Source organism: Zea mays, chromosome 7 (assembly GCF_902167145.1).
Source record: "Zea mays cultivar B73 chromosome 7, Zm-B73-REFERENCE-NAM-5.0, whole genome shotgun sequence".
Taxonomy (NCBI): Eukaryota; Viridiplantae; Streptophyta; class Magnoliopsida; order Poales; family Poaceae; genus Zea; species Zea mays.
The window spans coordinates 122349209-122363677 of record NC_050102.1 but is presented as its reverse complement, the minus strand read 5'-3'; the positions used below and the strand labels follow the sequence as shown (position 1 = coordinate 122363677).

Here is a 14469-nt window from a genome sequence, read left to right as displayed (position 1 = left end):
TTTCTCGGTCAGTGGATGGAAGGTCCCAGATCTCTTCTCGCCATTACCGCGCCCGCCCCGTCAATTCCCATATCTCTCCTCGCCATTCTCTCGGAGCATCCACTGCCATTCATGGATGGCAGACGATTCCATCCTCTCGGTTCATGAAGGTGCTCTTCCTGCGCCTCGGCTTCTCCGGCGTCGCGGACATGAAGATCCGCCGCTCCGAGTGGGGCGGGGCCCTGGTCGCGCCGCGCAGGTCCGGGTCGCTGTCGGCGCGCATCAGCGCCGCGCTGTCCGGTGGCCTGGTGCCGGCGCCGCCGACGGGAGGTCAACTCCGCCATATTCCCCAAGGGCCCGCCGGTGCCGCTCCCGGTTCAGAAGATGGCCAGGCACATCGACACCACCGAGGTGAGCAGGGGCCCCGACGACCTGCCGGGCTACTGGGTCGTCACCGGCGCCAAGCTCTGCATGGAAGGCGGCAAGGTCGCCCTCAAGGTCAAGTACTCGTTGCTCATCACAGTGCAAGAGGACCCTGAAGGACACTGACGCTTTGAGGCCTCCATTGCCATCGGCCACGCCTCAACTCTGTCTGTCTGTTGTGTTGCCGCGGTGTAAAGTTCAGTTGTGGGCAACTACGTTGTACAGAATACAGTGTGCCCAGAGGCTGATGTTTTTTGGTCTGTTCACTTAGTTCTTGCAAATCTAGGAACAGTTTAGGTTTAGATATAATACAGAGAAATTACCTTATTCGATTGAGCATTCAATACATGAGAAATTAGTGCTGGCTGCATTTGCAATTTCATCAAAATTTGGCACGGTCCTGCAACAGATGATTTTCTTTCGCAGGTATGGGCTGCATAAGACATCCACAAAGCAAAATAGAAGAAACAACATCTTTGCTTTGTAAGTTTAGGTACACATTGTCCTCCCCATCGTCCAGGTACATCATATCTATGTCTGTTACTCATAAGCCAACCGCATGAGACGCAGGGCACGCCCAGTTACCTCCTAGCTACGCTGTGAGACTGATCGTTTACTTTGGGTGAATACTCGAGAGCAGCTTAAAACCTCTCTGCAGTATCAACCACCGGCCGTGCCTCCACACGCTTCCTATCAGAAAGGTAAGGGCCCTGTTTCACCGCATCATTCAACTGCACCGATAACATTTTGTATTGCCGGTTAACGATTTAGACTCGAGCAACAAAAGTGACAGATACTGACTGGCTCTGACAGAGTCTACCTTCCGAACGAGTTCAGAAAGACTTGCTTCATGCAGAAGATGGGATGATGATAGGGCCTTGTTGATTGCGACACAACAGCCATACCGGGTTTCCATGCCTACAACATTGAATAAATTGTACCATTACAGTAACTGGTCCAATAAATAGAAACTTGTATCAAAGATGGTAGCTTATGGCAATGAGGTGTGTTTATGTTTTTGGTTTGTTAATGGCAGGAAGCGGATGGATAGAAGATTCAGATCCAGCTGACAGGGTTCATGGAAAAGAACACAGTGAAGTTCATGAAGGAGCTCTGGAGCCTTCTCCTCAGTGCGCAGCAGAATGCCAGTGGGGTGCCTCAATAGTTTCTGGATAAAAAGGAGGCTGAGATACATCAGAAAAAGGTTTGTTTCAATAAAAAAATATGCTACATTACAATCACCATATGGCTGGTCCAACATTAGATGCTATTTTCAACTAATTCAGATATTATAATGGGAGTTTATGGCCTTTTGTTTTTTTGTGCATTGTGTGACCAATAATAACAGTTCATTCATATGAAAATATGGTTTTCATTGTCACCTTATTCTTCGCTTAGTGTGTTAATATGGCTACCCTGAAGCAGTACTTGAAGTATCTCTATGTTCAAGCTGCTACTCCAGCTGTGCAAGGGCGTGGGTTTTGTTCACGGCCGGGGGGGTGCTCCACCGTGATCTGAAATGCACAACCTGCTCATGGACCGCAAGACCATGGCGCTCAAGATCGCTGACCTCGGACTCAGCCGTGCCATCACCGTCCCTGTAAAGAAGTACACGCACGAGGTCTGCTTCCCACTGCCACTGGTCTTCATCATCAGTCGTACATCTTGCGTCTGATTAAATAGTAGAGTCTGAATTGTTTGTGCAGATTCTGACGCTGTGGTACAGGGCGCCCGAGGTTCTTCTTGGCGCCACACACTACTCCACGCCGGTTGACATTTGGTCCGTGGGCTGCATATTTGGTACCATTTCGATGAGCACATATTCTTGTCAAAGCAAACTGCTTCAGAATTCAAACCGACATATACGATTTCTAATTTGGTTGTAAATGGCAGCTGAGTTGGTTACTAATCAGCCACTTTTCCCTGGCGATTCCGAGTTACAGCAGCTCCTCCACATCTTCAAGTAATGCCTCTAGTGCTTTAGTTCGTTGTTTGCATTCTGAATTCTTGGTGGGTGTCTAATGCTCCATCTTGTTCTTTGGGTGAAAGGTTGCTGGGCACCCCAAATGAGGAGATGTGGCCAGGAGTAGGCTCCATCTTGTTCTAGACCTTTTTCTAAATCATATTTTTACTCGTCCAGGCTTTATACATATGTTATTATTGCACTATTTTTTTCCCGTTGCAACGCACGGGTATTTACCTAGTAATTTGATAAAGAATAAAGAGCGTATTTGGGCATTAGAATCCGTTTTAAATTATAAATTCTTTTAACTTTATTGAAGAGTCAAGTATCTTGAGTTTGACCAAAATTATAGAGCAAATTCTAAAAAAATGTGACATCAAATAAAAATAAATGAAGAATGTATTAATTTTATTTACCCCATGGCAATGCATACACTATTCTCCCCAATTTTATTCTGTTTTTGTTTTGTTTTGAGATTCAGTATCACTCACTAGTGCTGTGGAGTCTAAACAAACATTCCTGTGAAACAGTCAGCACCTGAGGGAACTTCCGTTGGGGTGAAAAGGAAGCTGACCACCCCAAGCTCACCTGTCAAGAAGCAGAAGCCACTCGGGCAATGGAGCTGCCCTCCATCCATATGAGAACTAATAGCTGACTATACTCACCTGTCAAGAAGCAGAAGCCACTCGGGCAATGGAGCTGCCCTCCATCCATATGAGAACTAATACCAGGTGTGCAGACCGCACCAGACCCTTTTTGGCTTATTGTACCTACCTGTGCTTACGCTAAATTATAATACGAATTATGTTGATGGGTGTATCAGTTTATGTAAATATAGTCTGCGCATATTACGTGAATCGGGCCCACGATCCTGCCCCACGCGCTCACAATTATCCAGTCCCACGCCGTCACTATAAAAACACCCCCACGCCGCCAGGGATTAGGTTTTAGCGGCGGCGGCGGTTCCCTCGGGCGTGCGAGCAGGCGCTCGTGAGCAGGAGAGCCCCGGCCGCCGCGGCGCTCTCCAGCCGGCAGATTGGCGGACGTGGAGGGGCGCGAGGAGGAGGAGCCTTAGCGTCCGCGGCGGTACAGCTTCAGGAGGCACCGGTCGGGCGCGGCGGAGTGGGCGGCGGTGGTGCTGTTCACGGTGCTGGCGGTCGTGGTGCTGCTGGGCGCCGTGGCCGTCCTTGTGGTGGTGCTGCTGCTGCAGCCCCGCGCGCCGTACGTGGCGGTGTGGGCGGCAAGCCTGTACGCGCTGGTGTACGGGCAGACGGGGGCGCTGGACGACGTGCAGGTCACGGTCCGGGTGGAGGCCCGCAACGGCAACGCGCACTCGGCGGCCTACTTCTCGCGCCTCGAGTGCCGCCTCGCGTTCGCCGGCGCGACGCTGGCGGTGCTCCGCGCCTACCCGTTCCGCGTGCCCGCCAGGGGCGTCCTCCCGCTGGCGTACGTGGCGCGCGCGCAGGGCGTCCCGCTGGGCGACGCCGGCAGCGCCGCCATGGAGGCCGCGCTCCGCGACGGCGTGGTGCCGTTCCGGGTGGAGGGGGAGGCCCGGACGCGATGGAAGGTCGCGGGGATCGTCAGTGTCGACCAGTGGACGCGCCTGGCGTGCCAGCTCCGCTTCTTCTGGCCCAACAGCACCATGCTCCCCTTCAGATGCAGCTCCAAGTCCAAGTTCTTGTTCTTATGACTGCCGTGCCCTCTGTATTGTCTAGTGGCTACTCTTCTGACCTCAGTTCCATGCCGGGCGTTAGCGTGACAAATCAAGATTCAGGAACAACAAATGGCTTCATCGTTTTCTTTCTTGTTTTGGGTTCGTTCAGTTATTAATTCACCCCCATGTCGCATGTATAGGTCAGCAAAAAAAGATTTTGTCTTGGGTTCTTTCTTATTTCATTTTACGCTTCCACTAAAAAGCAAGTGCCACATTCGTCGTTTTAAAACAGATCATTGATTTATGCTAAAATTCGTATCCATTTACGCTGTTTCGGATCACGTTTTACGCTTAAATCCACCTGACCTAGAACCCGAGCACGATCAGAACGCGATTTTCACGTCGTAATTTAGGCCACATTCGTTGTTACGAAATAGATTGATGATGTACGATAAAATTTGTACACATTTACGCTGTTTGGTTCACGTTTTACGCTGAAATTTGACTAAGCCAAAATCCGTGCACGATCGAACGTGATCAATCTACGCTGTTTTAGCTAATATAGGATTTACGCTAAATTTCATATTCATTTACGATGTTTTAGCTCACGTTTTACGCCGGAATCTACCCTAGCCAGAACCCGCGCACGATTGGGTGCACACGATTTTCACGCCGTAATTTTGGGCTTCGTTTGCTGTTACAAAACATATATATGATTTACGCTAAAATTCGTACTCATTTACTATGTTTTGGCTCATGTTTTACGCTGGAATCCACTCGAGCAGAACCCGCGAACTGCGGCTGTAAATTAAAATTTATTTCCTTCTACTAATGCTTCTCAAACCGTAACTGTCCCTTTATTTACGCGATTATGCAGCACGTCTTTCCTTATATCAAACCGGTCAAGATTTATATAATGCATGGTTTATGCTATCATGTTACACATCGTTATGCAGTCATAAACGGTGTGCACATGGTAATATTCGTTTCCGTGAGTCAAGGTACAAAAGATTCCTTCTATGCATGATTTATGCACATTACTACATATATTTATGCGTGCGTATATCGCCTAACGCGTATCACCCGGGATTCGTGGCTATCATCTGCATGGCTGACGCAAGCACGCGTACACTGGGCCGACCGCGACCTGGCTAGCGTCATGGCTGGGGCTTCCCCCACTAACGGAAGCCCAGGGCTTCCATTACCTCTTCCCTATATATATATATAGATATAGTATTTAGAGCCCTGGGCTCTCTCTAACTAATGGAAGCCCCGACCAGCAACCGACCAGGTGCGTGGGACGCACCGTACCGACCAGGTGCGCGGACCGCACCGTACCGACCAGGTGCGCAGGCTTTTTTTGGCTCACTGTACCTCCTATATACGTCAATTATAACTACGTGTTATGCTCAATCGTATTACAGTTTACATAATTTTTTGGTATGCGCATGTTTCGGGCATCCGGGCCCACAAGAAGATTCTGTTCCCGCAATCTGGGCAGCCGTACTAGTCCCCACATAAATATTTATATTACGATGTCTTATGTTTCCTTTTACGATACAGTAATCCACGTGTCGGTCCATGGGCCTTCGTGTTGATTTCGCGCAGCAGTTTACGTGTATCGGGCCCACGAATCCAGCAACCGAGCACGCATTTTTTTCCAGCTCACCTCACCCGTAACGCTCGCGGCGGCCGAACCCTAGCTCAATCGCCGCCGTCTGCTTCTTCTCCACCGCAGCTGCCGAACCCTAGATTAATCGCCGTCGTGGGCTTCTTCTCTACCACGGCCGCCGAACCCATAGAGATTCTCCCCCCGTAGTTCCACCGCCGTCGCATTCACATTCTCCACCGCAGAGACCCGGAATCGCCTTCTCCACTGCAGAGACGCCGTCACCGGGGAAGGGACCCGGAATCGCGGAGGCGGTGGCGTCGCCCCCTCGTTCTTCTCCACCGCAGAGACCGAGCCCTCGTTCTTCTCCACCGCGGCGGCCGAACCCTAGGCAATCTACCCGTCGTCGCAAGCTCCGGCTCCAACGACAAGTCCGACCGGCCGTCAACTTCAGCGTCCCCTACGCATTGACCGAGCCGCGCGTCGCCTTGGGCTTCTCCCCTGCAGAGGGTCCCGAAATCGGCCGGCCTCCAGGCACATACACACTCGGGTAAGTCCTCAACAGCCTACTCTTACATTTGCATATTTACACAATCTGAATCGTAAATCGGTTTCACCTAATTATTAACTCAATTGTTTGATGTATCAAAAAACAATTCAACATAAATTTATTGTTAAATGGATATACAAAAGTATATTATTCAACGTCTCACACGTTTATGCACTTTTCAATACCGTGTTATGCTGCTTTGTTGACAAAATTATGATATATACATCAATATATTATGCCATAAACATCTCGATGTTTAATTAGGGCCAGCACGCATGAAATAGCCAGATTATACATTAATTGGATGTCGCATATGAGCAGAATTTTTATTGATCCATTACGTTTTTATGTATACGTGTTGTTTGATTTTGCTCGAACATCATATATGGAGAACGCAACAACACGTCTCCCTATCCCTACCTCCAAAACCTTCCTAGTGGGCACTAGCAGTGCTCCCCGGCCCCATTTGTTAGTATTTTGCACAACATGCATAGATGTTAGTAGTGCTGCTGCATGCCTTTTTTGTGTAGTAATGTAATCCATGGTCATGAACTAAACTGAATTGATTTGCGCTTATCTTTTTATTGCTCCTTTACGTTTTTATGTATATGTGTTGTTTGATTTGGCAGGAACATCATACATGAAGAACGTAGACCGACCTCCATCTAATCCAAAACGGATTATAATTTAGTCTCCTCAAGAGTGCTTTAGTGTCGACATACCCTGTGTTCCGGCGGAAACTGTTAGACAAAAAACAAGGCAGGCTGCTGATGAGGATGATGACTTTATGCCATTATCGAAGAAGCGTAACATGGATGACAGTCCTCCAAAAGTCTTGAAGAAGATAGTTACAAAGCGGAGGAAAGTAGTGGACCCCCCCCCCCCCCCCCCCGACAGGTTAGAATTTATGGTCAATGGCAATATATCATTTTCTGCGTGAAATTATGCTGTGTTGAGGTTTGATTTAAATATTGAGTTGTGATTATGTAGATGTAAATGTTTACGCTATTCATTGTATACATTTTTTCAGCAGAGGCTTAATGTGAGATGCAATCCCCAAGACATATTAGTAAGCATCCAGATATTAAATGACAGACAGCGCCAAGCTATTGCACGGAGGGGGTTCTCCAGTATTCTTGATATGAGAGTTGATGCACTCGGCAGTAGATCTCATTTAGCTTGGCTGATGGAAAAACTTGACCATAATGACATGATAATTCGAGCTGGCCTAGGGAAGGAGCTCAAAATTACAAAGGATACGGTGCACCTTATTTTGGGGTTACCAAATGCTGGTGGAGGAACGGCATTGGGCATTGATGAAGCTGTTGCTGCCAACAATTTAAGGGCTGAACTTGGTTTATCGAAAGAAGATTTTGGGGTTGCGGCTCTTCAAGATCGTCTGAGGAAAGGGTCTGATGATGATCTAAGCATCAGATCCTTCTTCCTGATACTGTTCAATAGGTTGTTGTTCCCTACTGCCAGTTGGGGAATAACCAACCATGAGGTTCTTTTAACTGAGGAGATGGATCGTTTCCACCAGACGGATTGGTGCCAGCTTATTTTCAATGATTTATGCCAAGCTGCCAAGAAGTGGCATACTAGGAGCGTTACAAACGTTTCTACAACCATTTACGGATGTTCCATCGTCATTCTTGTAAGCATATCCTTTTTTTGTCTATTATATGTAGCCATATTTTTTTATGCAAAATCCATATACACGTTGATTATGCTTTGTTATGTCTCACAATGATTCATGTTATGATTTTTGCAGCTGTATTATTTGGATCATCTTCATGACTCAGCGGCACCTCAGAATAAACGTGGAACACCACGCATCAAATATTTTGATAGGAATATTATTCAAGCACTGACAAGAGCTGACAAGGGCAAGATACGCAAAGGACAAGAACCATTTGGACATTGTTCGATATTTTTTTATGTGTCTATCATATTTTTTTATCTGCATATGATAACTTTCACTTACCTTTATGCCAGTTTGCAAGCATATGTATGATGCTTTATGTGCATTGTCAATTAAACATATGAATCACATTTATCAATTTAATTTGCCTTATATATGGTACATGGATAGAAGCAGTGTTGTTTATATTTACAAATCAAACTCCACTATATGTGTTTATAAGTTCTACTCCATCTTTCACGCCTGTTTTTAGTTCCGAAGCTCCACAGAGACCTGCTACACAGCTGTACCACCTGTTGAAGCACAATTTAAGGCAAGATTCTATTTATATATTTTTTGTCATAGAATTTCAACATAATATTCAGTGATACGCTATATATTTACTTAATAATTTTCAATTTACAACAACATAATACTAGGACAAACACTTTTGATGTACCTCGTCCTGACCCATCTGGACAGCACACAATTCACATTGAACTCCCGCTCATTAGGGATTTGATATCAAGCAAGCTGAATCAGCTTCCATCCCGCCACCGCCTGGGTTTCATAGAGAAGTTGTCACATTATGATACAGAGGTTGGTAAGACGTGTTCAGTTATTAAATAGACTCTTCAGCAGATTGTTGAGAAGCAATACAATCTATCTGATGTTTTCGGTGAGTTAATTGATGCGGTCCTCCGTGCTGAGTCGGGGGACAAAGAAGGTGGTTATGATGTGCAGAAAACAACTACAAAATTAGATGATATTCTTCCCCAGACGGCAGGTTAGTCAGTTTTATGGTCTTTACGTTAATATAAAAAAGTTATGTAATCATTTGTCGATATCGTTTTGATGCCATTATTTTAAACAATGTTTTTTTTTTGTTTACATGATACGTAAAGAAGGATGTACGTATCCGACCCCCAAACTGTACCCGATATGTCTACTCCACATCCCAGCAGGATACGCAGTTGACAGACACTCAGGTACATGAATTACTGTTAAGGCAACAACATATTTGTGTACTATTAGAAAGTTGCCCCGATGAAGCTGATATTCATCCACTGGTTCAAACAAATGTAACGAAACAGATCAAAACACCTACAACCCTAGTGGTAATGTTTTTCTTATTACTTGTATTTTTCATTGAAGGGTTGTATTCATCGTTTTCTTTAAATAGCATATAACCATTACATTTTTCAGGGTAAACATGGTGACGGTGGCAAGAACATGCCGACCAACACAAACGTCACTCCTAAAGCAACACCACATACGGAATCTTCCGCGCCGATATTTGATGCGACGTCGCAAATAAAGGTATGAGTACACCGCCTCGTTGTTTTTCTATATTATTATTAGTAGTTTACTAAACTTCTAATCCATTTATACAATTATTGTTAGTCTACTGGCGGCGTCCAACAAGCGGCAGAAACAGATCTCCCCGATAGTGGTCCATGCTTTGATCAGACTCCATCTGAACATGTCAGCTCAGTATTTTTCATTTTCATTATAGTTGTCAAAATTGTTCACAGATTTTGTACAATCATGCTTCAAAGTCTGACTAGTTTATGCATTACACAATGCAGTGTTATGCATATTTGCACATACATGTATGCTAAGTAGATGTAGATTCAGTTTGCTGCATAACTGTTAATTGCTTATGATAAATTCCACATACGTTTATGCCAGTTTGCAAAGCATATTTATGTCACTTGATTTGGTTCATTAATGTCAGCTCAGTAATTTTATGCCAGTTTATGACACTTGATTCCACATACGTTTATGCCAGATTATGTCAGCTCAGTAATTTTAATTTTCATTATAGTTGTCAAAACTGTTCACAGATTTATATATATATTTTCATATATCTTTTTAGGTTTCTGTCGAAACCGATCCAGCTACAAACACTCCTCAGGTTGAACAAGTTTCACTTGATTCGGAGATGCAAACTGTGTTAGCTCTACGCGAATATTTGTGTGGTACAATCTAACACCAGCAGGTATGAAGTCCAGACAAAATCAAAATCTGTTTATATTCTGGTAGTTTTACGCGACCTCACTAATTGTTATAAAAAATTCCCCAAGACCATTTTAGATTATGGTGAATATTCTTCGACATGTTCTGATATATATGAATCTTTTGCCGATGGGAAGTGTCTCGACAATGTGTTCATGCAGTGCTTCATCTAGTGCGTTGATCATGATGCCAAAAATCGGCAGCCCTCCATGAGTTCGAACAGATTAATTCTTGATGTTAATGTTGGGGTAAATTATCGTAACATACTTACACCATATTCAGATACACAATCTAAGAACCCAAGTATACTGACTCCATTTATATTGTTTATTGCAGTCACTACTCAACTTTGAGGAACAGAAACGACACAATCAGAACCCTCAACCTTTTGATGAATCTGTATTGCACACACTTCTAGACAATGCATTGCCCGAGACAGATGAAATGGATAAATGCAAAGAGGTAACAATCGTATTTCATTTTACAAACATAATTTATTTTTAAATGGTACATATCACATTGTTATGTGGAAGTCATTTACACTGTTCATCTTTATGTTTTTTTTTACACGGTCAGATCATGGTTCCCATGGTAAGCAGGGGGCACTGTACATTGTATGTTGTAAATACAGTGAAGAAGTGCATTCACATTTTAGATTCCAATCCATATGGGGCAACACTTGGTGGTACCACATGGAAGGACTATCATTTTGCCGGATTGGACTTAGGGGGCAGAAATGTACCATGGGCTAAGGTTATTATGAGTAGATTAAACAAAGCCATACAACATGTACGGCCCAGGACATGCTTTCCCAAATTTGGCAACTTCATAGTTGGCTTGTGCCCAAATTGTCCTAACATGCCAGCAGGATCCAATGATTGTGGGTTTTATGTTATGGGATACATTCTCTTTTATGACTGCGTCGAAGGATCTCTGTGGTCAGACATAGAAGCAGTATGTACAATTTTATTAGTTAATTCTATAGTTGGCACAAGGCAACATATGGTACACATGTATAACTAACACAATTTTATTGTCTTGCAGGGCAACACTAGTGAGATACGGTCTCTTGCGCTGCATTATATCACATTCCATCCGAAAAACAAAGCATTACCGCTGCTTGAAGACATCCAAAGATTCAAGGTCTAATGGATGTAGTTTAGTTTAGACATGTAATATATTGTGTATGCAATGGTTCCCTAAACTTCAGATCAGTCATGTGTGTATAATATGGGCAAAGACTACGTTTCTTACGTTATGTCAATGACAACTTTGGGGATCAACGAATGTCTAAACTGGAATATTGTACCCTATGTGTTTGATGGTCATGTGTGTTTCTTGCATTTGATTCTGCCAATTTCCTGTACTATTTTTATGCTGTCAGCAACCTCGGATTATGCCTGTTTTGTATCCAGTTTATGATATACTTATTGCCGGTGTTATGCATGTTTGCCCATACATTTATGATACAATTACCACTGTTCTATGCCCATACATTATTCTTGTTTTGTCTCAAGTGTATGATACAATTATCACCGTTATATACTGGAAACATCTCTTTTTTTGTACAGTCATGCTTCACAGTCTGACCAGTTTATGCATTACACAACGCCGTGTTATGCATATTTGCATAAACATGTATGCTAAGTAGATGTACATTCAGTTTGCTGCATAACTGTTAATTGCTTATGATAAATTCCACATACGTTTATGTCAGTTTGTAAGCATATCTATGACATTTTCTGGGCATTGTCAATTAAACATAGGAATCACATTTACATCCAGAATATAATTTTATCATAAATCTAATGGTATTCTACTATCTACCAGATGAATCATCATCTCCGACATCCACCGTTCGTTTTTTCGACGTTGATGTCTCATTCCAATGTGGTGCTGCAGCTATGATTTTGTTCCTTGAACCAGGAGGCTGTCCTCACTTATGTCCAGATAGGTTAGCCAATCGAACCCTATTATCCTCCACAGTTAAACACGTACGGCTGTTGTGACCATCAGCTATGCCACATTTCTGGCACTTCCTGCTCATCTTCTTAGGTCCTTTCGCACCCAATTTAAGAACTTGTTGCTCACTACTTTTGATTGTTCTTCCCTTAGGCTTGGCCTTATCTAGTCTTGCTAAGCTTACACCTTCCATATGAAACTCCAGTTTCTACAAATCAAAGATATTAAGTCAGTTTTTTATATTCACGTATTTCATCATATATTGTAGTAATGTTATTACCTTTCTAGCTTCCACATCCGTAGCACTACTATCAACCATCCAAATATCAGTGTTATGTTCCAATGTTAATATCAGCATATTACATTGATCATCGTTAGCATTGCATTCATTTGTATTAGACCCCATTAAAATTTCCTGTGAAATAACGCAAACTCCAGTGAATACACAAATTTTATAGAGCAGCATATATAATACATTAACAAATTGTGCTCCATACCTCGTTCCCATCATCTAATTTGCGTAAATTGTCTATAACTATGTCTTCTGTTTCATACGCTTCGACCTATATCATCATTACATACATGGATCATTATCGACATGTAATTATGCAAAACTCATAATAACACGATGTGCGTACCTGGATGTCATCGCCAGCACTTGTGCCACAACTCTCACCCGTACCTATATCAGGCTCCACCCGCATCAATAACCCTAATAATTCGTCCATCGTCTCTAGGGCTTTATCATTCCCAGCTTTAGATAGACTCGCATGGTGTACTACTTTCATTGCTTTTTTAAGCAACATCTTCTGTCTATATGATCTTGTTTCTCCATCTTTTCCTTTCAAATTCCTATCGTCTCTTGAAAAAGCCACATCCTATCGCGTGGAGTATGTGTATCGTTGCAAAACATACTCACCCGGGATCTATTCAATTTGCAGATGCATGAAAGCGCGTACAAGATGCACACAAAATAGGCCTATAATTCATTAACCATACATTATGTCATATATTACTCGTAAACAGCTTTGTATTCGAAGTAATTTGGAATTTCATATAGAAATAATCGTTTATTATAACATACCTGTATGCTCCCATTGCTTGCACTCACATGAATACTTTCCGGCATCCACATCAGCCCTTATTTTGAATTGGTGTTGACCCCAAACAATTTTATTTGATCTTGTAGTATGTTTCACCACCCAATCATTTGCATCACCCTCTGTATCACGGTCTATTCGGTATGCAGTTGCATATTTTAAGGTCTCCTGGAACCTTGTCATCACAGCTCTAGTGTATGCCCTTGCAACTCTTATTTCAAACATAAACAATGTAGCCGTATCCTTTTGACCCTGCAAATTACACAATATAGTATTAATACCGTTTTGTTTTTAATAGCATAAAACATATGTTTATCATTTTTCACTTACCATGCAGCCTAATGCCTCTTTGGCCTCTTTCATCTTCCTACTATGCAGGAGCTTCATCATTTGCTTTGCAAATTGATGAAGCGGTGTGTTTGCATCCACGTGGGCACTCTTCACCAGTTTGTTCATGCTCTCGCTTCGTTGTGTAGAGACCATAAGTCCACAATAGTCTCCTTTGAAAAATGCAGGTACCCAATCTTTGCGTATTTCATATAATCTGGCAAGGGTGTTGTTCTCGTGTAGCTGGAAATCATTTAGCATCATTTGCCAGGCAGCCTCGAACTCCATCTCATTCAATGGATGATGTATTATAGATTGGAACCTTGTTTTGAAATCCATCTCCTCAAATCTTGCATACAATTCATTCAAGTGGGGCATATACCTGTTTTGCACATGCCACAAACACAATCGATGTTTTGTGTTTGGGAATACTCTGCCTAGTGCGATTGGCATAGCAGGGTCTTGATCTGAAATATATAATTTTACATAACATTATGTAAGCCAATATGATATCATATAGTTTGTGTCATAATAAATTATAGCGATTTATTACAATTTACCTGTCAACATCATTCGTGGTCCGTCACATCCCATGCATGTTTTGAAAGTATTGAAGACCCACTCGAACGTATCAACTGTCTCGTCTCCTAGTAAAGCAAACCCAAATATTGTGCATTGTAGGTGGTGGTTCGATCCAACAAACATGCCTAATGGCTTATCATACATATTAGTCTTATGTGTAGTATCAAAGGTAACTGTATCACCAAAATCAATGTACTCGGCTTGCTGGCTAGCATGGGACCAAAATATGCTTAAAATCTTCCCTTCTTTGTCCAGTTGAAAGTCTGAAAAAATTGTGGATTATCTTTCTTGCATAATGAAAAAAAAGATAACAACTTTGACACATCATTTGCATTTCTTTCCCTTTGCCATGCCTTTTTCCTGTCAAAAAATGTAATGATTATGCACTATATCTAACTTAG

The 14469-nt window shown here is 43.1% G+C and overlaps 3 long non-coding RNA genes across 3 annotated transcripts; 1 reads left to right on the top strand and 2 right to left on the bottom strand.

Moving 5' to 3' along the window:
* Nucleotides 1-793: 793 nt before the first annotated feature.
* On the bottom strand, nucleotides 794-1326 carry LOC109941248 (uncharacterized). Its single transcript, XR_002263882.2, has 2 exons — nucleotides 1223-1326; nucleotides 794-1133 (listed from the first exon to the last, which is right to left on the bottom strand). It is a non-coding gene; the product is annotated as an uncharacterized lncRNA (long non-coding RNA).
* Nucleotides 1327-2297: 971 nt separating this feature from the next.
* LOC109940746 (uncharacterized) lies at nucleotides 2298-2570 on the top strand. The gene is made up of 2 exons (XR_002263383.2): nucleotides 2298-2365; nucleotides 2452-2570. It is a non-coding gene; the product is annotated as an uncharacterized lncRNA (long non-coding RNA).
* Nucleotides 2571-12417: 9847 nt separating this feature from the next.
* LOC109940786 (uncharacterized) lies at nucleotides 12418-12731 on the bottom strand. Its single transcript, XR_002263487.1, has 3 exons — nucleotides 12698-12731; nucleotides 12557-12622; nucleotides 12418-12474 (listed from the first exon to the last, which is right to left on the bottom strand). It is a non-coding gene; the product is annotated as an uncharacterized lncRNA (long non-coding RNA).
* Between the last annotated feature and the right edge of the window lie 1738 nt (nucleotides 12732-14469).